Source organism: Diabrotica undecimpunctata, chromosome 5 (assembly GCF_040954645.1).
Source record: "Diabrotica undecimpunctata isolate CICGRU chromosome 5, icDiaUnde3, whole genome shotgun sequence".
Taxonomy (NCBI): Eukaryota; Metazoa; Arthropoda; class Insecta; order Coleoptera; family Chrysomelidae; genus Diabrotica; species Diabrotica undecimpunctata.
In genome coordinates, this window is record NC_092807.1 from 107,843,433 (window position 1) to 107,867,531 (window position 24,099).

Sequence of the window (24,099 nt, forward strand, 5' to 3'; positions counted from 1 at the left end):
TAGATAATATAGTTAAAAAAAGAAGATTCGTAGTATTTGGGTATTAGATTCTGGTCTATTAGGGATTTGATATCGTTCTTTTTTCTTTTAGCTAAAGTTAGTTTGGCTTCATAGAAAGGTTTCAATTGTGGTTGGGCACCTTATCCGTGATCTGATTTGCGAGTCCCTATCTTATTCAACTCTAAATTAATTTCTTTAAAATCGTCCTGTAAATAGGATGTCTTATAAAATAACTGAACTTATCAGAGTCGTATATGATTCTTACAACTTTCATTATTTTTATGTCTGTTAATGTTATCTTCTCTCCGTGTGTGTTTTTAGTAAAAGCAAATTGTGACAGCGATTTTATATCATAAAAATCAGACTGACTCATTTCGTTTACAGTAAATGGGTTAACCTTCTTTTTTGAACTTCGAATTGCTGTCACATATTGATCTGGGAGATAGATAGGCCCAGACCTTATAATTTGTTTAATTTGCCTCTCAATGGTTGAATGTACCGAATCCCCTGCATTTTTTTTATGTCCTTTAATTAAGAATTTATGGGTTATTGACTTTATGGATAGAAATTTAATAGCAAAAACATACATTGAGATCATGAATTGATTTTTCTTCTGACCGCACCAATTATCGGAATAAAATATGAAGTTTGTATCAGGAGTTAAAGAGACATCTTCTGTAAGTATTTAAAAACACAGGTACCAATTTCGTTGACGTCTCTTTGTCCTTCTACTTCTACAATTTAACTTACTTTTGTAATAGATAACGGAAACTTCACCTTGGTACTGGCAAAACCGCCTCTAGATCATAACAACTCACATTGTAATCCTTAAATGTCATTTTTTTATCAGTATTTTTTTCTGTACGACTTTGATCTTTTTCTTTGAGATGTACGAGTACCTGATTTTTTTCTTTTAAACTTTGTTTATCTGTTGATTCTGCATTTTTATAGGCTGTGCAAAGGTCGCACTGATCTTTTTTGGGTACAAAGAAACTTATGTTAAATTCTGATATGAAAATGTTCCTATAATTATGTGTACTGATGAGCTGCTGGATCGTTGACGTTTGGAAGTACTTCCCAAAGACGGTAAGTATGTCGGATCTGTATCAGAAACTGGTGAACAATCTCTGGAAGATTGTTGGCTGCTTCGTGAAGATGAGGAATACCGTCTATTATCAATATGCTGAATGTTTGGACTTATATTTTCCAATCTTTGGATATTGTAACACTGTAACTCGAAACTTTATCATTTAAGTGATCATGGTTTTTATAACCATTATTTTTTAATTCTTGAAGATTCAAACTGATTTCATTTAAGGTCTAAGATCTTTTGAGTTTTTAATAAATTTGAATTGCTTTCTTCTTAATTTAAACATTCAAGTTTACGTTTTGTACCTTCTTCTTCAAAATTAGATCTATCCTCAACCAATTTCTCGGTGAAGTTTTTAATTTTTTGCAGACGAGAATTATTCAACGGCATGTTAGTCTGCAACAATAAGTTCAATATGTAAACATAACCAAATCATGTAAGAACTAATCATTGGAAATATTGTTATGAATAAAAATATTAACAGGATCTACTGTCCTCCGAATGACATTAAACCAATTAAATAAAACTTTTTTTATTAATTCGTAATATTTTTAAAGTAATAATGACACTAACGTAAAGACGATGGAATGAATGTAAATGCACATTTCATATAGTCACAGTATTCTTTTCAATGTGCGATATATTGACCAATGAATTTCGCTTTTACAGATTTAATAATAAAGCAAAAAAAATATAAAACTATTTAAAAAATACACAATCGAACCAAGCGGACCCGTTCAAAAACTATCAGACCTTCTTTATAACTATGCAATACTTTATTATTGGCATCTCATCCCAGCTCATGGCATCCTTCGAAGTAATTCTAATTCAACTTAAAAAGACGATGCCCTCAGTTCTTTAATTATCGAAGGCAGTACTGAAATTAATTTTTTTAAATATCCATCATCATGTTCGTCTGAATCATATGTCTCTATGCCATCGAAACCTGTTATTCAAGGTAAGATAAATGTTCTGAAGCATTATTACCATAGCGAACGAAGCCTAAAAAGCACTTGAAAAATTGGAAAATTACTGGACGCTATTTTTCAACTGGAATATGTGGGAAAAGTCCACCATGGGATCCGTGGTAATTTTTGAAGCGAATCTTTAATTATTTTTATTGTTTATTTAAATAATTATAAACAATTGAAAAAATGCTTACTTTCGGGTTTAATTTGCAATAACTTTTTTGTTTATCTTTTCTCTCATCATCTCTTTTTAAAGAGCGATTATTTTCAAGAAAGTCGTCTGTTGAACGTTTTCATTTCATATCGTGATGAGAAAACCAATTGCTGCTCGTCCAAAAACTTGTGAGTATTCTCATTGCGCCACGCAATCTCTTTAGAAGTTAAATGTAAAATTATTTTGTTGATTTCCTGTCTTTGGAGTGTATTCACGATGCACAACACCTTTACAATAGTAAACCCACGACTCGTCATCTGTAATGATATTTTTAAGCATAATTTCATCGCAAGCGGTGATTTTCAAAGTATCCAGAGCGACTTCTTGTTCGGCTCTGCCGTGAGCAAGTTTGGAATGACTTTGGCACTTTTCCTAAATTCTCGTAAATCAATTTTACTTCATTTTTGAGCTGCTAATTGATATCTCTAGAAAAGAGTCACACAAATGGGTATCGTAACAATATATTAGGTAGATAATATACATGTAATAACATTATGTTGAGCCTAGAATCGTACTTAATTTCCACAAGAAGCGATACGAATGTGAAATTAGTGGTACACGCATTAGTATTACGTTCAATTAAATTTGTCATGCAACTAAAAATCTTTCTTTACATTTTCTAGATTCTCTCTAGAAATCATTCACAATATGTAAGCAATCTATTTGGTTACTAATTGATTTAATGTACTATCAAATCTCTTCAATGAACGCACCACAAGTCCAGAAAGTTTATATTTATTTATGTTTATTTAATTATTTATTGTATATCTCGTCTTGTATGAAATTTTGATGTAAACACGTAATCTGTAAAGGATAAATGTGCAAGAAGTTCCAATAGGGATTGCAAAAGTTTTGTGCCACAAATGTTTTATATCTAAGTGAATAGTTTCATACATTAATTATAACAATTGAAGGCAAGTATATCGTTTAATTTCAAATAAAATGGCAAATATGGTAATACTCCGTGACTATCAAGCTAAAACTTAAAAATGGAAAAAAAAAGGGGAGTGATTTATTGCGATCAGAAATTTTCAAGAATTAATAGACGTTAACCGAGGGCTGACGAGGTATTAAACAAAGAAATAACTGAGACGAAAAAAGTAATTTTAATTAAAAAGCGAAATAAACATTAACAAACCAAAAACAATGCAGTAAAAGAAAGGTCTGAATAAAAATAATATGTATAAATGCGCGTCAAAAGTCCGCTCCCCTCCCCCCACATTAATAAGGAAGTTTTTAATTGTTTTTACGATATTTTAACCCTTTCAGTCCCAGGGGTACTTAGAAGTACCAGTGACCGGAACCATCCAGATATTGATATCATATAGATAATACTTTTTTAATGAATCTTAAAATCTACATACAAATTCAGTGTTGTATATAAAAAAAACGATGATAAAATATGCAAAAACAATTGCGGGATGGACCCCTTAAAAACACTGCACTGCACTGGGTACATGTAGAATTTTCACATTGACCATCAAACGGAAATATTCAACTTAATAATTATTTGCTGAAGCAGGATAAACAAGGTAAAAACTTGCTGTGAATTTCTTTGTTTCACTATACGTGCCTTCACTGTAGACTCGCGGTAGAAGAAATAATCTTTCCCAACATTAATTAAAGCATAGTAGGTTTCTCAACAATAAAAAGCAAAAAAAACTTAAGTTTTTACTCCAATCTCTGGCGATTGAACGAATACAGAAATTTTTACTTAAATTTTAATGCACTGAACTGAAAATTGTTAATACTAGGGCACAAAACCCCAGTACCTGGTGAAAAAATGCCAGACTACCGTCTTATTTAAAAGCTCAACCGGTAATGAATATTTCTGATACATTGTCGCAATTTTAGTTGAACGCTGAATCCTTTGATCGGCTTTTTATTTGCTTCGATTCTCATGTTGATCTTGATTAAAGCTTCGATAAAAAGCAATTTGGACTGAATAAAATAAACATTTCAATTTTTGTATATTTTATTCTAAGAGGCCGAAAAATTTTAAAACGCAATACGTGAAGTGAACTATATAGATTTCTTTGATGTACAGGGTAAAAGAAAATGCTACAAGACCGCATATTAGTCGTAAAAAATTGATATAATAAACTGGTCTCATAACCAGGTAGAAAAGCCTAAGGGATGGCAACTTACAGTGATTAATTATTCTTTCTTAATATCAAATAAAGTTTAAAAGGTTAGATTATTTGCCATTTAATTTGAAAAGAACAATTCAACGCTTGTTTATATTTTTATGTTTTTAAATTTATTTATTTTATTAATAATAAGTTACGAAATTATTTAGAGTTTATATAATTTTAAAATCTACAAAGCATATAAGTAAAACGTCCTAAATTGTTATGAACAATTATAATTTCAGTTTTAGTCGTTTTCAAAATACTAACAAATACATAATCTTTGAAATGTATATTTTTAAAGGATTCACTGACTTGGTATACCGGGTGGTGAATCGCCAAACGGGCCATAGGTAATTCAATGGGAAATTCTAAATTGTTGAATTCCTGCTTCCCTAATTATTTTACATCAAAAATCATAAGAAACTATTTGTAGAGGACTGAAATATGTATCGAAGGCAAATGTTAAAATTGTTATAATGTTCTAATGTTCTATTGTAAACAATAAGTTATATTGTTTGCAAAGCAATAAAATTTATGAAATGTATTCAGTTCACGAAAAATCGCAATAATGTTGTATTCAGGCAATAGTGCGAGTACTGCCAGATCTTTATTTAACACAAGTTATCATAATACACTCCAATTCAATTCCAGGTTATACAACAATCAAAGAATAATATAGTTTTACTGTGATCCTTCCTAATAATAATTTATGATAATTTCTAAACATAAAACTATAACAAATGTTCAAACAATAAGCCATTTTGTACTAAGCAGTGTCCCACTCGACTGTAAAATTCTCGTCTTAAAACATTAGCCAGAATGCGTGGCGTTATTTTTGCACACTCTTCAATAATTCGCATTTTTAATGCTTCAATATCTGTAAATTTTTGGCCAGAATAGATTTTTGATTTTAAGTGCCAACCGATAAAATAATCGTTTGGAGCTAGATCTCCCGATCTCGGAGGTATATTACAGTCAGGTCCAATCAAACAATTATTAAAGCTGTTTTTAAGGAATTCTTTAACCTCCCAGTTATTATGCGCAGAGCAGCCATCCATTTGAAACCAAATTTCTTCTTTATCTGGAGCTATTTCTGCAAACTGGGTAAAATTTCTCCTTGTAGCAAGTCTAAAAACTTTTTTGAATTTAAATTTTCCTCATAGAAAAATGGTCCAATAATATTGTGTTCAAATATTCCTAACCAGACATATATTTTTCGACGATATTGGGTATGGCTTTCAATAATATCTTCAGGCTTTTTTGTCGACCAAATCCTATAATTTTGAACATTTGGTCCATTATTTAATGTAAATGTACATTCATCACTAAACAAAATGTTTTTTAAAAATTGTCTGTCTGCATTAGCCCTCTCTAACATTTCGTAACAAAATTCCGCTCGTCGTTCAGCATCTCCTTCTCTTAGTTCTTGATGACACTGAAATTTATATGAACGGAATTTATTCCTTTTCAAAATTTTTAAGGCCGTAGAGTTATGAATATTAAACTGGTCTGCAATGGTCCGAGAACTTATTCTAGGATTTTCTACAACTGCGGTTAATACATTTATTTCATTTTTATTTTCTAAATTTTTTGGTACCTCGGCAATATTGTTTGTACAGGTACAATTAAAAATCACAGTCCCAGTATTTTTAAAATTTTGTAAATCCTTTGAATTGTTAAGTGACTTGGAATTGGTCTATTGGGATATCTTACGCTAAATAAAGAACTGACAATTCGCGCACTATTGCCTGAATAAAACATTTTTATTATTGCTACTTTCTCCTCAACTGAATAAATTTTTTAATCAACTATGTTGTTTTTTAAACAATAAATCACTAAATTCAAATTTTTGCAATTCAAATATTGTCAAATATCAGAAACATAAATATGATCAAACGCAACATGTCATACACATTCTTGTACCTCGTGTGGCCTGACTTTAAGGGTGGCCTGAAAAATGTATTATATTTTTACAAAATTTTGGAATACATTTAATTCGTAGAACAATTTTAACATTTGTTTTTAATACATATTTCAGTTCTTTATAAATAGTTTCTTATGAATTTTGATGTAAAATAATTACTGAAGCAGGAATTCAACAATTTAGAATTTCCCATTGAATTCCCTATGGCCCGTTTGACGATTCACCACCCTGTATGTGTAAAAACCCACTGGTAATTCTCAATATTAATAACTGGTGTTAATTTTTATTGGAATATCTTGCGGTATATTAGAGTGAACCAGAAACTTAAGCCATTGAATGTCTCTATAAAATTTAAATAATGCTTGATTTGTTTCTCCGTTTGCTTAGTCGGGAATCTTTTTGATAACCGATAAAAATGTTAATCAGCAACCAAAATTTCTTTGTATGGAATATTCTGACAACGAATTCCCAACTATAAATAAAGGCTCATGAGGGTTAAATAAACTGACCCATATTAGAAAATAAAAGAGCAATATGGTTATCTTCGATGTTACACTATAAAATGTAAAGATACAGGTTTTTTTTTTATTTTTTACCATCAATCTACAACCCGCGGTGGTTTTTGGCTTCTTCCACAATTAGTTTACAGTCTCTTCTCCCATTCGTCACATTTTTTCCAAGTATTGACCTATATCACATTCAAATCCTCCTTCACCGCCATCAGCATTCTTCAGCGGCAGCACCGCCCATCTCTTTATTGGTGTACCCCTCGACCCTCTCCTTTCAAAAATTTGAAGAGCTAAACAAGAGTTGTTACGTCTTAGTGATGATTGTGAATTATACACATTTCTTTACAATTTGGATTGTTTGAGCGAATTGTATAAATTCATCAATCGACAGACAAATCATGGTTCTTGGTTTTGAACGAACAGACATTATCTTAGAGAAACTCCTTCATAGTGGAAGTGTAACCATTTGGTGCGCAGTGCCAAGTAATTCCTGATTGGGTCCTTACTACTTGGAAGATGGACGTACTAATCAGGGATGATATAGAGAACAAATTTTGACAATAGTAATATTCATCAAAATGATCTTCACAAAAATACATTATAGATTATGAAGACGAAAGTGCTGGATCTCTCTCTATTTATCTCATTTGTCATTGCTCATATTTATCACATTATCCTATTATTATTCGAACGTGGAATATAAATAACTTTTCAGATGTTTTCCTAGTGGCACTTTTTCTTCCCTGGAAGTCGTCTGTTCTATGCCGGTAAGACTAAACTAAAAGTAAAAACTAAACCATAGTAGGTTTTTGAGCAATAAAAAACCAAAAAAACTGATGTTTCCACTCCCATGGCGAAATATAATGCATGGAATTATATTTTTGCCGGTAAAACAAAACTGCCTGCCCTCATGACGAATTCTATCTAGCAAGCGATTGGTGTAATTTAGAGGAATCTAGTAGAGGAATTTGGCAATTTGTAAACAGGCACTCATTGTGCTTATCTGATACACCTTACAGAGAAAAGGATTTAAAGATGACGCTGTTGTTTAGAAGATTAAAGACTTGTTACAAATAAACATCTAGAGTAGTCCTTCTCGTTCGGAATTCAAATGTTTCTCTTTTGAAAATTCTGAGATGTCATTCAAATGTTTATGATAAACTAACGTTCGAATATATAAGTGGAAGACGCAGATAGTTTCCCCCTTGGGCACGATGGTGCTTCTTCTTCTTCACGTAGCATATCAGAGTTATTCGCCGTTGGCGATCACCATTGCCAAGGCTTCTCGTTTTTGTGCCACATGGAATAATTGTCTGCATTTGATGTCCCATTCACGAATGTTTTAACCAAGAAACCTGTTTTCTTCCTACACCTCTACGGCCTTCTATTTTGCCTTTCAGGATCAGTTGTAGTATTCTATATCGATTTCCCTTCACTATGTGTCCCAGATAAGACATTTTCCGGTGTTTTAACAGGCTTTAGCAATTCTCTATCTTTGTTTGTAGCACGATGGTGCTACATCATGCGATTGGGGAGCGCAGTATTCACAGCAGAAATACTACCGTACAATGAGATTAGTGGTTATCTCAATTGTAATGTGGTTGTTTGGTGATTTGTTTGAGCATGGTGTAGATGTATATAAGAACTTCCCCACCGAGTCTGACTGGCTTGGAGTACGATCAATGGACGTTTATTTGCGTTTGCTTATTTAAATGTGTCTAACGGTATTATATACCAATAGGAGGTTCCCAATTATCCATTGGTCGCTCCGTGTCGGGGATGGGAACTTCCCCATGCAGTATGTCCCAAATGAAGTACTGACGAGCTTACACTCTCAGATCGGAAAGGACTTGTAATACTTGCACACGGAGGCACTGCACATAACTAAAAGTTATAAAACTTGTAATTCATTTTTTATTACAAAATTTTTGAACACTTCTACAACTATTCTTAAATCACCTTGTGAACAAGTGACGTCTTTGCGTCATAAGTATCGGCCTTTAGATGCGAGATTTTAATATTACGTATCTTGGGATATATTAAGTATTTATGCATGGTTGTAAATACTTTCCCAAAAATAGTCAACATCCTTATTTCAATACCCGATATTTCTAACAGTATGCGGCTATTTGCCAAATCACGGGAGCATTCTTAGAACTGCTTCAAGAAAATTTTCGAAACTCCGTAATTATCCGTGACATAGAATTTCCTCATCCTTCTCATGTACCTGAGATAACAACTCTTGATGCCTACATATAGAGTATTCTAAAAAACCTTTTTTACAGTGAATATTCCAGCAACTATTAATGAATTACGTGAAAAAATTTCTACCTTTTGCATCAGCCTATTTTTAAAAGAGATTTAACAATATTTTAAGCATTATAAGTGATGGACTACAATGGCGAGCAGATTCAACGCATTTTTATTGCAGAAAAACGTAAAATTCATCTTATCTGAATTTCTGTTATTTAATGTTTCATAAGGAGGTTCTGAAATTGTTTTTCCAAGCGTAATAAGATTAAACTTATATGTATATCAGACCTCGATTTGGCCTTGGTGTTGGGAATCTGTTGTTATAATATGGTTAAGTTATTGGAACTATATTAAATTTATACATTTTTACGTAATTGTTATACAGTTTTAGCCAAGAAGTGTAAAATGTTCAGTTTTTTATCTTTGTAGTTAGTCGGGATCATTAATTGTTTAGATATATTTTCGTTATTCAATTTATTTACAGTTGGATATAGCAAAAAAAAAAAAATTGTGTCTTAAACTTATCAAATATTTTCAGATTTTCAGGATAATATGATATAATAAGGCTATTATAGCGATCTCTCCCAATTGCTTCGCTGGTTGGAGGCGTCTGGTAACTCGAGGCGAAAATGCCTAATTTCGCATACTTCACCACAATTGGCGTTTGCTGTAGTAATAGGGAAATATTCAAGATATCAAGCAAACAATGTAAATCTATTCAAACCAAATCCTTCTTCCAGTGCGTCATTAATTTTGACGTCATAGGATTTTAAGGAATCAACGCATGACATTTTAGTTAAATCTGACAGTTGCCAGAATCGTAATCGGCAAATATGAAAAGGTTATTCCTTCTAACACTTTTATTGCAATTTGGAATAAAAACAAATTAATAGTGTTTATTGTATTTATAAAAAGTTCTGTTTCCAAATGATTGATTATTAAACAAATATAAGCAACTGCCCTCTATTTATTTTTAAATGGAAACTATTCTATAAACTATAATTCCAGAAACTGAGAAAATGTCAAAATTTAGAAAAAGAATTTAAAATTCCGTAAAATACAGTGTGTACGTAAAGTATGGAATAAATTCGATATTTCCTAAATGAAAAGCCTTTTTAAAAAAATCTAAAACACGTCGATTTTTAAATTTAATGTTCTACATTTTACAATAAAATTTCATTATACAAGGTGATAAACATTACAGTGATGACGTCATCTTCTCTATTTTTAAATGTAACACCCTGTATTTTAGGACATTTTTAGATCGATAAAAATGAGCTGATTTCAAAAAAATATAATACTGGGGACAGGCCCGTTCCTAGGGTAGTGAGCGCCTGCGTGCAGGATTTTTTGTGCGCCCCCATATTATGTTTTTAAGATACCTATATCATAACATGTTCTTGTGATATGATTGAATATACGATATGAATGTAAAAAGAAAAATAAAACGAACCATATTTGAAAAAAGATTTTATTTTCAAAATTAAATGAAGAAAAAAGGTCATTTTGAAACAATATTATTATGTAAGTTAACAGTAAGAAAGAAAACACTCAATTCGCAAATTAATAAGGCATCCTGCAATATAACATGAAACAATAACGAAAAGGAGCTACTCTCAATGCAAAAAAACTTTATTAACTAATACATACATACCAAGTAAAAAATAATTAAATAACAAATATTGGAATTACAACATGACACGTCGTGCTTTCACAGATGCAAGCTCATTTATCATTTCATTGTGATCAATGGCTTCACAAATTTTATTTTCAATTGAAATGACTGCAAAAACTGATAGCCTTTCTTGGCACATTGACATTCTTAAATAATTTTTCATGAGCTTTAGCTTTGAAAAACTCCTTTCGCTAGATGCCACCGAATTGAAAGGGTCAGGAATATTTTCAAGGCTAGAAATAGATTTAGAAACAATGATTGTAAATTTTTCTTTGTTATATAATTTAAAGATGATATCAATATTGTTGGGAGAACGGAAAACGCAGCACGAGAGGCGTACGTAGCATTAAAGGAAGCGGCTACAAAAATGGGTTTAATAATAAACACCAACAAAACAAAATACATGAAAATAGGTACGCAACCACAAACACTACGGCCACTTGTTATAGAAAATGACGTCATCGAAGCAGTTAACGAATTTGTATACCTGGGAACGCTCGTCAATACTGAAAATGACACTACCGCAGAGATAAACCGCAGAATTTGCACGGCTAATAGATGCTATTTTGGGCTTAATCTCCTTTTTAAATCTACAGTTATATCAAGAAATACAAAAGTAAAACTCTACAAAACAATAATACGCCCAGTCCTAACATATGGTTCAGAAACCTGGACTTTAACAAAAAGCAATGAAAACATGTTAGGATGTTTCGAAAGAAAAATACTAAGGCGCATCTATGGAGCGGTAAATGAAAATGGTGTCTGGAGAAGACGATACAACTTCGAACTCTATAGGATATACCAGGAACACCAGATATCGTAAAACACATAAAGATAGGACGTCTGAGGTGGGTAGGCCATGTAATGCGGATGGAGCAAACCGACCCAGCTAGAAAAACGCTCCTTGATAGACCTATTGGTCAAAGAAGAAGAGGAAGACCCAGAACAAGATTCCTAGATAACATAGACCAAGATATGAGAAATATGGAAATACGTGCTTGGCGGAGGAAGGCGATGGATAGGGACGACTGGAGAAAAATTCTTGGGGAGGCTAGGACCCACACAGGGTTGTAAAGCCAAAATGATGATATAATTTAAAATATCTATGGGCGAATCCGAAATTTTGCTAGAGTCTGTGAGTGGGTTAAGAACTTTGTATGACAGAATTTCATTATGCAAATAAAGACCATCAATATCTTTGCATACGTTTCCTTCATGTTGAATTTGTAAAGCTAAATCCAAATCCATACATGATCTTTTAATTAGATCAGAATCTAGATTTTGAAAATTAACCAAAAATCTAAATAAATCGTGGCACTTATATTCCCCGAAAGCGTCTTTGTAGGGATTGAATTGTTTTGTCCAAAGTTTGAAAATAAAATCTGATCTTAAATTTTTGTTTTGGATCGAATACTGTTTCATCTGTACCTTCATACGAAAACTGAAGCTTCGTCTTTCTTTGTCTTAATAATGGAAATGTTTGCTCTACATCACTTTTCTGCTTCTGCTATCAGAAAGACTCATTCATGAAAATCTCGAAATGTTTGTCTGACGTTTTTTCAGTGAAATAAATAATAAGAATTTTTATTTCTGTATGGCATTCATTTAAAGTTGTATTTGGATTCTGGACCACTTTGCTTACTATATTAACTTTTGTTAATACATCATACCAAATTATAATAGAAAAAATGAATTTGAACGTTTTAAATTTTGTCTCATAGTGACCTTGCTGAATGTTTCGTGTTCATATCTCTTGAATTATCTTGTAAACCGTGTAAACTTTTACAAATTTCGAGGAATTGGCACCTAAGAGGGCGAATGGCTTTGACTCTGCTTTCCCATCGTGTTTCACTTACTGATTTTAAAGTTAAGTTTGGTACATTCCTTTTTAAAATGTCCCATCTATAGGGTGAAGCAGAAAAAAATTGAACAACTCCTGAATAATTGAAAAAAAACCTACAGTCTCATACGAAATTTTAGCTGCATCATTGACACTTAAATTAAAAGTGTGAGCTGAACAAGGTAAAAACATTGCCCTGGGATTAATTTTTAGAATTTGAGCTTGAAGGCCCACATGCTTGCCAGACATATTTGCCCCATTGTCGTAATCCTGACTTCTCATGTCATCAAGATTTATTTTAAATTTTGATAATATTTCTTCTTTTAAAAAATTGAAGAGCCCTTCTCCTTAGTATTTAAAACTTGGAAAAAACCCAGAAAGTGTTCTCTAATTTCGACTTCATATGGAGAACAATAAATATACGCGGCGAGCGGCATTAGACGGCGCGTCGCGTGCTGACACTAATAAAATTGTAAGATGGTAATTTAATTAGTAATTTTGGTATTATAATAGGGAATAGCTATCGGATGAAGTGATTGCTTTAGCGCTTACCGTGGAAATACTGAACACTGACTTTTTGTGTTTTAGAAGTGAGAATATTTTTGTAATGGTAACCAAATATTTGGCGCCCCTAAAATTTAGCGCCTGTGGGGCATTCATTGCATACTCGCCAGGAACGGCCCTGACTGGGGGTATAAATTACACACTTCCATCTGAGTTCGCGATTTGTCTCCATACCCAATCATCATGAGTATTTCAATTATTTGCTTTACACTCAAATTCATTTCTACTTAGAATTAATTCTAAGCAATAATACAGAACATTCACGAATTAATACAATTATTGTACTACTTAATTGTTATTGAACGTTACTAAAAATAATTACAGTTTACCAAAAACTAAAAGTAGGCTACTTTTTTGCAATTGATAATAAATAATTTATTTTCTAAGTGCATATCTTTTAAATTATATCCATTAGACCCGAGTATTATACTTTTTTGAAATCAGCTCATTTTTATCGATCTAAAAATGTCCTAAAATACAGGATGTTACGTTTAAAAAAAGAGCCAATGACGTCATGACTGTAATGTGTATCACCTTGTATAATAAAATTTTATTGTAAAATGTAGAACATTAAATTTAAAAATCGACGTGTTTTAGATTTTTTTAAAAGAGCTTTTCATTTAGGAAATATCGAATTTATTCCATACTTTACGGACACACTGTATATAAACTAGAAGATTTCCTAATAATTAACCATAGTCACTTTGACGTATGCAATGCATGGGATCAATCGCTCATCGCTAGTTATTTGATCAAATATACTTCTGAGGTTATTGAAAAATATATTAAGTTGAGATATTCTATAAAACCCACTGTAAAAATTCTAGCTGTGCATTTATAAAATTCCACGAAATTCCATAATAACAACTTGACAATAACTGTCTTAGTTATGCTGTTTCAATTCATTAAACTTTTTTGTTTGAGTATCACAAAAAATATTATCATTACTTAAAAGATCCCGATATTATATTTAATATTTGAACAAAATCCATTTGTATGTTTTTTGTATATAATTTGTATATTTTTTGTATTAAATGTGTACAGTGTTAAAGCTTGAAAATACATATTAATTGTTAATGAGAGTATTGTATTTAGAAATACTATTAGTAAACTATTTAAATCACATAATATGCATTTTTAATTTCTGCTCCATCTTTATTGTGACCGCAGATAAAAAGCAGTACTTACCAAGGGCCATAGAAGATACAGAACATACAAAGTCAACTGTTTTAATCATCATCACGTAGCGCTACAACCCTGGGTGGGTCTTGGCTGACTGTACAACTTTTTTCCAATTTGTTCGGTCTTCCACCAACCTAGGGTTAAATGGAATGTTCATTTTCCGGAGATCTGCTTGGATGTTATCTTTCCATCGCGTTCTGGGACGTCCGAGTGGTCTTTTTTCTGTTGGAATCTCCTCCCATACCAGTTTTACAAGTCTCTCGTTATGCAGTCTGTGCACGTGGCCAGCCCATCCAGCCCGGCCAGCAGGAAGTATTTTTCGTTCAAAGCGTCTGAGCTTTTCTTCGTTTGCTTTGGTCATGGTCCACTTTTCGCATCCGTATGTTATTACAGGTCTGACGATGGATTTATAGATTTTTATCTTTGAACTTCTTGTAAGATTTTTTGATTTTATGAGCTTATCCAGTGCGAATAGACAGCGGTTTGCAGATTGGATTCTCTCTTTTATTTCTTCGGTAACATCGTTGTCAGCTGTGATTACGGCCCCCAGATACTTAAAACGTTGTACTCGTTCGAAATGGAAGGTGTTGACCGTCACATTTTGTCCTATTCTGTCTCTTCGTGTCGTTCTATTTATACACATATATTTCGTCTTCTCTTCATTAATCTTCAGCCCTACTTCACTTGTTCCTCCTTCCACCTTGTTGAAGATGTCTTTCGTGGATAGGATGGAGTCTCCAACGAGATCTATGTCATCTGCATATGCGAGTATTAGCTTAGGGCCTTGAACCGATAGCAATTCTGTTTTTATTTCGGCCGACCTCATGGCATTCTCTAATACCAGGTTAAAAAGTAGTGGAGATAACGCATCACCCTGTTTGAGTCCACTGTTGATTTCAAAGCTGCCCGACAGTTTATTATTTACACGTACTTTAGATATTCCACCCTCCATACATACTTTGGTCATCCGAATGAGTTTCTTTGGTATTGAGAACTCCGCCATGACATTCCATACTTGGCTTCTTTCGTCGCCTGTCGAAAATCTATGAAAAGATTGTTTATGGGTCTGTTATACTCCCATCCCTTTTCTAGACGTTGTCTCGGCGTGAATAGTTGGTCTATTGTTGATCTGTTTGCCCTAAAACCGATTTGATATTCGTCTAGGACATTTTCAGTAGTAATATCCCTAGGACATTGATAACAGACGAGATAATTTCATGACAATCGAAAGCTCGTTCCTTGGTTACCAAGCAACGAGCTTGAGAAATTTGTCATGAAATTATGAGGCATTCATCAATGTCCGAGGGATATTCGGCGGATAATTTTTCGAAAAAAAAAATCAACTTTTTATTATTAGATAATAATGTAATGAATATTCCCCAAATATATTTGTGACTGTAGGTTGTATTTCTGGGAATTTTTTCTTTGATTAGCGCATTTATACTTTGAACATTCTCATTGCCGAAACGTGACATTTTGAAATTTATTTGGATGAAGTTGTCAAACTCGATCGTGTTGTCATAGGGATTGAAAATTGCACTGAATGCAATTATCAGTCTAATATTGACATGATTGGGTGAAATTGTTCCACATGACACAAAATGACGAAATTTGAATGGTTGTTAGAACAGTCGAAAAATTATCAACATAAGGGATTAGTCTACTAGGAATGATGTTTGAGAGGGTTTTATATGCCGTATTTAGGAGTGAAATTCCTCTATAATTCGCACATTTTGTTTTGTCCCCTTTTTTGTGGATGGGCACTATTATGTTTTCCTTCCATCGTGCTGGTATCCTTTCTTCTAACCATATGTGCGTTATTAGCTGGTGGATTTGGCGATGTAGTGCGTCTCCCCCATATTTCAGAAGTTCTGCTGGTATCTCGTCCATACCCGGCACTGTGATTTTTCAGCTTATTTAAGGCCTTTTGGGTTTCTTCAAAGGAGGGATCTTTGACGGGCATGTCCGCTGTGATATAGATCTCTTCTTTGTGCTGTTCTTCCTGTATGATGTTTAAAAGGTCCCTAAAATACTCTTTCCATTTTTCACTTACTTCTTTACCGTCGATTGTCATACGGCCTTGATTGTCTCTCAGTGTATGGATGGAATTGGTTCTATGTCCTCTTTTCTCAGAGGAAATTGCTTTATAGAATTCTCTGGAGCCTGGTTTGGGCCGGTCTCTCTCCATAGCTTCATATTTTTGTTGTTCAAAGTGTCTTTTCTTTGTGCGTATTATTTTTCTTGTTTCTTTTCGGCAGTCGTCATATTCCTTTTTACTTTGGTCTGTTTGCAGTTGTATCCAAGTCTTCCTTACTGTTTGTCTTTTTCCAGCTGTTTCTGACATTCCTCGTCATACCATGTTTTTGCCCTCTTCTGCCTACTCCTTTCAAAGATCTTGTCCGCTGTCTTGGTTATTATTTCGGCAGTCGTTTCCCATAGCTGTTCTATATCATTGTTTTAATGAATTATACTATTACAAGATGAATGCCTGGGTAATGGATAGGATGATGGTATGAAAGGCGGGAAGCGGTCCAGGCTTTAGGAATTCCGCTATATAGCAACGACTGCCGAACTCAATAAGCAGTGATAAAACAATTGAAAGGGGTGGAATCCTTTTCACACTGTAACTCTTAAAGATCTCAGTCAGATAAGAAGAGAAAAAAAAACAAGTTAGATGTTTACTATTCACAGAGATAGATATAGATATATTTACAGAGAAGAAGAAGACGAGCAGAAAGAGAAGTGGGCAGCACAATTTCTCAAAAACAGGTATCAATAAATTATAGATTACCAAAGCAAGGTGGCCAATGGATTAGTGTATGCAGATGAGCCTTTATGCAAATTTTGGGCGTGAAAAAAGATAGAATTCAGGGTGTGGTAAAGAGGTTTTTTTAAGGGATTAACTTCATCAGAAAAACGAGGGGGCGACCGCGTTCTAGAAAAAAATGATCAAAAAAAATTAGCTATGAGTAATTTTATTGAGAGTTCAAAATGTCTGGAATCTCATTACTACATGAGTCAAATCAAGAAAAGACTTATCTACCATGTGATCTTAATATAAGAAAGCTCTTTAAACTTTACGTCACATCAGCGGATAGCTAGCTCTCTTATGCTTAAAGAACATTATTTTCGTTCATATTTTGCAACGCACTATAATATAGGTTTTGGAACACCTATTACAGACGCATGCTCTGCTTAAGATATAAGGAAGAGATAAGGAAGGAATAAGATGAGAAGCAAAAAAAAGAACTGCATGTTTTACAGGAATTACATAAAATTAAAGGAAAAGTATTTTACAAAATTCTTAAAACTAACAGCAGCGAGAGAGAAGTGTTTTCAATGGATTGTCAAAAAAACTTAGCTCTTCCGAAATTACCTGATCAGAGAACTCACTTCTCTTCCCAATATAATCTTTACAATTTTTTAATTGTAAATGGTACTTCTAATATGAAACTTAACTCTGACATAGTTTCAGCTTATCTATGGACCGATTTAGATTTGCCAAAAAACTCAAGTGTTATAGCTTCAGCGTTGTTTCATAAATTATTATCAAAATATAAATTTTCCAGAAAGAGATGTTAAAGAAATTTTGATTTGGGCAGATGGCTGTCCAGGCCAAAATAAAAATATTACAATGATCGGCACGCTTGCAAGTTTTCTCCATAAAAAGGCGCCGAATAATATTCGCTGTATTGAACTAATATTCCCAGTTGCAGGACACAGTTTTATGCCAGCAGATAGAGTTTTTGGTATTTTTGAAGGCAAAATTAAAAAAAAAACAGAAATAATAACGAATCCAAAGAACTACATACCTATAATAGAGCAAAACGCCACAATCTATAAATTGGTTGAAGACTGGGACGCGTTTGATTGGAAAACCTCAGTATCAGAAGTTATTAAACCACCAGGAGCTTTCAATTTCAACAGTGCAAACGCTTTAGGATTTTGCAGCAAAATGATAATACAATTGAAGTTTAGAGCGAAGTCAACTATAATACTTTCATCGGTGTTCCAAAAGGCATGTGTAAGAAAAGAAAACATATTCGTTCGATTCTTCTTCTTCTTAAGGTGCCATGCATTTCTGCGTAGGCGTCCACCGTACATCGTCTTGTCAGGTGAGATGTTAAATATTCTGGATTAAATAATTCTGTTTTTAGCAGCATTGCGAAGCATTTCATAGCTGTGGATTCCTGTCCATTGTCGGATATTGCGTAGCCATGACATTTTTTTACGTCCGAGACCTCTCCTACCCTCTATTTTCCCTTCGAGTATCAGTTGCTGAAAAGTGTATCGTTCTCCTCGTATAATGTGCCCCAAGTATGCAGTCTTCTTACTTTTTACATAATTAAAAAGTTCCCTATCCTGTAAGCCCGCTCTTCTGAGTACTTCCTCATTTCTGACCCTGTCCGTCCATGATATTCTGAGCATTCGACGCAGGCACCACATTTCGAACACTTCAAGTTTGTTAATGGAACTGGCCTTTAACGTCCATGCTTCCATTCCGTACAGGAGAACAGGCCACACGTAACACTTAAGCATCTTGTATCGGAGGTTGAAGTCCAATTTGCGATCAGTCAGAAACTTACGAAGCCTCAAAAAAGCATTTCTGGCTTGTTCAACTCTGCTCTTTATTTCATTCTCGGGGTCCCAACCCTCATTCAGCAAACATCCCAAGTATTTGAATTGCCTGACTTGTTCGATTTCTTCTCCAGAGACATATATCTTTGCGTTGGGGTAATCATTTCTACTTATAATCATTGATTTTGTCTTCTTGATATTTATTTTCAAACCCCGAGCTTCACTTGCAAGAGTTAGATCATTCAAAAGGCATTGAAGATCTTCGATGTTATCTGCCACTATGGCTGTATCATCGGCATACCTGATGTTATTAATAAATATGCCGTTAACTTTAATACCCTTATTAGAGTCTTCCACTGCTTCTGCGAAGGCTTTTTCTACGTATAAATTGAACAGCATTGGAGACAGTATACAACCTTGCCTTACTCCTTTTTTAATGGAGAAATCTTCTGTTTCGTTGGAATTTTGAAGACGTACTGTTGCTGTCTGATTCCAATACAGATTGGCAATGATTCGTATATCCTTTGCATCCAATCCCAACTCTTGTAGGTATTTTATCATCAATTCATGTTTTACATTATCGAATGCTTTCTCGTAATCGATGAAACAGATAAAAACATCCTTTCTTTGATCTAAACAATTCTGTATCAATGTTTGCATACTAAAGATCGCTTCTCTCGTGCCAAGTCCATTTTTGAAACCAAACTGACTCCATCCACTGACCTCTTCACATTTCTTAAACAATCTAATGTGAAGTATTCTCAGGAAAAGTTTCAAAAAGTGACTCATTAGGCTTATTAGTCGGTGGTCCTTGCAGAAGTTCTTCTTCTTCTTCAGTGCCTTATCCGGTCCGGATGTTGGCGATCATCAAGGCTATCATGGTTTTGTTGACTGCTCTGCGAAACAGCTCCGCTGAGGTCATCCCAAACCATTGTCGGAGATTTTTCAACCACGAGATACGACGGCGTCCCGGTCCTCTTCTGCCTCTTCTTGCAGAAGTTCGCACGTGGTGTTTTTGGTAGGGCGATAAATGTAGATCGAAGCCAATCTTTTGGAATCTGGCCCGTATCGTAGATGTCGTTAAAGAGCTTGACAATAATGTCTAGGTTTTCTTCATTAAGTAACTTGATTGTTTCTGCGTACATATCATCTGGTCCTGGGGTTTTGTTACTTTTTAATAGTTTGATAGCGTGTACAATTTCAGCTTTCAAAATACTTGGGCCATACAAATGGTCTCCCAGTTGTGGTGGTTTTTGTGTTCTGTCATCATTGAACAAATTGGCTGTGTACATTTTCCAAGTATTAAGTATATCGCTAGGGTCCGTTATTAATTCATTTTGGTCATTATGTATACCAGTGACTTGTTTTTTCTTGAAGACACCAGCAATTTCCTTAATTTTCTTGTGAAGATTGAAGCTGTCGCCGAGTTTATATAGGCTTTCAGCCTCGGCGCAAAGTGTAGTCATCCAGATCTCCTTCGCCGCTATAATTTCTTTACGAATTTGACTGTGTATATTTCGGTACCCTACTTCGTCCTGCCTGATCTTACACTGCCTGCGTTGTTCCATCATCTCTAATATTTCACTGTCATCCACTCATTCTTGGTAGTTGTTTTACTCTCGAGTAGAAAAGTGTTGTTCAACTCATCAAATGATTCTTTTATGGTGGTCCATGACTTTTCAACATCATTCTCAGTTGCCATATTAGAGAACCTATTGTTTATTTCCTCTGTGTACGCTTCATTTGTTTCATTGTTTTTGAGTTTTCTAATGTTTACTGATGCCTTCTGGTGTTTTCTTTTAGCTGTAGCGAGCCTCAGTTTGATATTTGCTACTAAGGGATTGTGGTCGGATCCTATGTCTGCTCCAGGTAATGCAGATACCTTAGTAATAGCATTCCTGTACCTTCTATTAATTGTCACATAATCTATTTGGTTCCTTATAATGCCCTGATGTCCGTCTAAAGGCGACTTCCATGTGTAAAGCCTCCTGGGTGGTAACTTATACCAAGTATTCGTTATGACTAGATCTTTGTCTTGACAGTACTGTATCAATCTGTCCCCTCTGTCGTTTCTCTGACCAAGACCATATTTTCCAACTACGTGATCTACAGCTCCTTCCCCAACTTTTGCGTTGAAGTCTCCTAATACGATGTTAATTTCGTGATTCTTGGTCACCTTTAAGGCTTCGTCTAGCTGTTGATAAAATCGCTCTAGTTCTTCTTCTGGCTTGTCTGCTGTAGGGGCGTAGACTTGTATAATATTTATGTTAACTTTTCCATGCACCTGAATAAGTATGACTCTTTCGGAGATCGGGACAAAGTTCTTCACGGAGGCGCGCAAATTTTCGCTTATCAGAACTCCCACCCCATGTCTGTGGTGAGGGTCTGTGCTATCACTGCATGAGTAGTAAAGGGTTTTACCAGTAGTATTGATCATGCCTGTGCCTTCCCATCGCAATTCGCTTATGCCGAGAATATCGATGTTAATTCTGTTCATTTCCTGAATTAGATTTTGTAGTTTGCCTGCTGCAAATAAGCTTCTAACATTCCACGTAGCAATTTTGATTGTCTTATCAAGTTGAAACCGGGAGATTCTTCGCACCCCTTGGCCATTTAAGGCCTGCCCGGGACTAGGGGCCGTTTGTTTTGTTTCTTCCAACATGACAAGAAAAAATCTACGGACGGATGTCCTGAGGAATATAATGCGGTAGTTTCCTACTTGCTTTCCGCATCGCAGTACCGTAGCCCTCTAACTGTTTCAGTCTCACCTACGGTATTCTAGTAAGAAGCCGGTTTAGGATCATTTCCTTTACGCCTAATTCTAGTACTGGTGATCGCTGCTGCCCTTCACCAGGTTGATTCTATACTATCCCTAGAAACAGGGTTGCCACTTCCGTTGAATTCATTCACTGAACTGAATACGGAACACGGAACTGGGTCCCTATCTGAACTTAGCCATCTACTAGCTCCGGTCTACTGAAGCAAGAGATGCCCACCCCCGCGACGTGGACGCGCCAGACAGGAATTACTCATATGAGCGACAGAGAAGGTGGCTCTGTGCCCTATGAGCCGAGTTAATGGGAATGTGTGATACCATTCGTTCGATTAATCCTGACAAATTTGAAGCTGGCAGAGTAAGTGACAAAAAGGAGGCAAAGAGTGTAGCCAAACTATTAAAAACGCATTATGGAACTGATTGGCAAGAAAATTCCGATTTGAAGTTTTATAAAGATGCCATACATTTTTCTCTACATAATGACGAGAGTGATCCACAACTATTGACGAGTTATGTGGAGAATTTTCTCCAGAAGAAACAACTAGGATAAGTAATAAGAATCTAATGTTTATAATAATTTATTAATTGAAGTTTAAAAAAACACGTTGTTCCGAAGTTTTCTGAAATTTCCAATCCAAAGTTGCTAAATTTTGTTGCTAATCCCGCCATGTCCATAGATAAAACCAATTTTATACCGAAGCTCAAATATTTTTTATTTTGTATTCTTCTAATAAAAAATTATTCTAGAATACAAGTAAATTAAACAGAAAACTAAAAATATCAAAGGAGTCCTCTCTAATAGTTTTTCACGTTTCTTGAAAATTTTGATAGATGTGACTTGGTGGATTTTGCTTCTCTATCCCTCATATATACACATATCTCCTATGCACATGGCATAGGAGGGAATAAAAGTAGTTCATTCACAGAAATCATTCTCTTTTTCCTCCAATGAAAATAAGCGGAATCTACAATGGAAGTCAACAAACAACACTGAACAATTTTCACCTCGATACCATTGAAGAACGAATTGAAAAAACAATTAAAATAATAGAAGAGTAGGAAATGTTAATAAGACTAAAATTAGGTTTTTAAGAAAAAAGAATCAACATAAAGACATAAATAAAGCCGCTCAATCTAAATCACATATTCTTGAACTGCCCCTTACATCTCAATACAAGTACGTGACGGCTTCAAGAATTGCTGAAAGCAGGTTTAAAGACGCCATTACACAAATGTACTATGAAGTGAAGATAATACAAAAATTTTAAAACTGATTATGCTATTTCTGCAAAAAATTTAATGTGTTAATGAAAAATGCATCGTTTGAATGGATATTTCCTTTGTCTCTGTAGCTAATTTCTACTTGATAGCCCAACTATCTAACCGTGATTTATGTCTTGTGTGCTATAATGAAGTCGCTCTAATGACCCCCTGAGCATGAAAAGTATCCTTCCTGTTCTAAACCAAGGCTTAAAAAACATTCAAAACCATCCGTTGACTGAAATTAATGAACGAAATATAAGTTAACGAAGATATTTGTGTTATATGTGGAGAATTCAGCAGAAATGGCGAAGTTTGGGTGCGTTGCTGTATTGTATAATATGTAGTCAATGATCACATAAAAAATGTGCTAATGTAAAAGAAAAATAAATACTTATTTGTAATTGTTGTTTATAAATGGTGGTTACCATTACCCCACTAATGCGGGTAATAAAAGTTATTATATAAACGTTTTTTTTATATTTTATGTAAAATAATGTGTCTTTTAAATTATGTTTCTATTAAAAACTTAAACAGTATGTTGTGCTCTTTTATTTTAACCCCCTTTCTTTTAAAAAATCATTTTGGTTGCGATATTATTACTCCAATTGTTAGAGACGAAAATGTCATTTGTTAACAAATGAGTTTACCAAGTGGCTCAAGATCTTGGATTAGAAAAGTACAACTACAAACAGAGGTGTTGGATAGAAAAGTCTTGCTGTAATACTGAAATATCAATGTTGTGCCTTAAAAAACTGTAGACAACAAAGGTACTAGTGAGAGAAAAGAAAATGGTCTACAATTCCACTAAACCTAGATAAATAAGAAAAGAATGCAGAGTCAGGACAAATTGTATATTGTAAATGAGAAAACATCTCGCAATTAACAATACAAAAAATATATGAAATTAAATATGAATCCTGATCTCCCTATTCTTACAGTTCTGTACAGTAAAACTTACAGTTCTGTTTTGAATACTCCGTATCACAAAAGTTAACAGCACTTACGAAAAAGTCAGCCTTTGGCACACAACTTGGAGTTGGTGAAGTTCAATACTAAATGTGTTGGCAACCAATCTTGGACTGCAGCACAATTTTTTTAAGACAGGATTTGCTTTACACAAAGTATTTTGTT

At 34.2% G+C, this 24,099-nt stretch overlaps 1 protein-coding gene across 1 annotated transcript in view; it reads left to right on the top strand.

Moving 5' to 3' along the window:
- LOC140441669 (vesicle-fusing ATPase 1-like) overlaps positions 1 to 14,430 on the top strand; it is a 72,301-nt gene extending 57,871 nt beyond the window's left edge. Inside the window, exon 16 of the transcript XR_011951022.1 lies at positions 9,629 to 14,430. The gene's annotated coding sequence lies outside the window, so the exon portion shown is untranslated. The remainder of the gene's footprint in view (positions 1 to 9,628) is intronic.
- Positions 14,431 to 24,099: the final 9,669 nt, after the last annotated feature.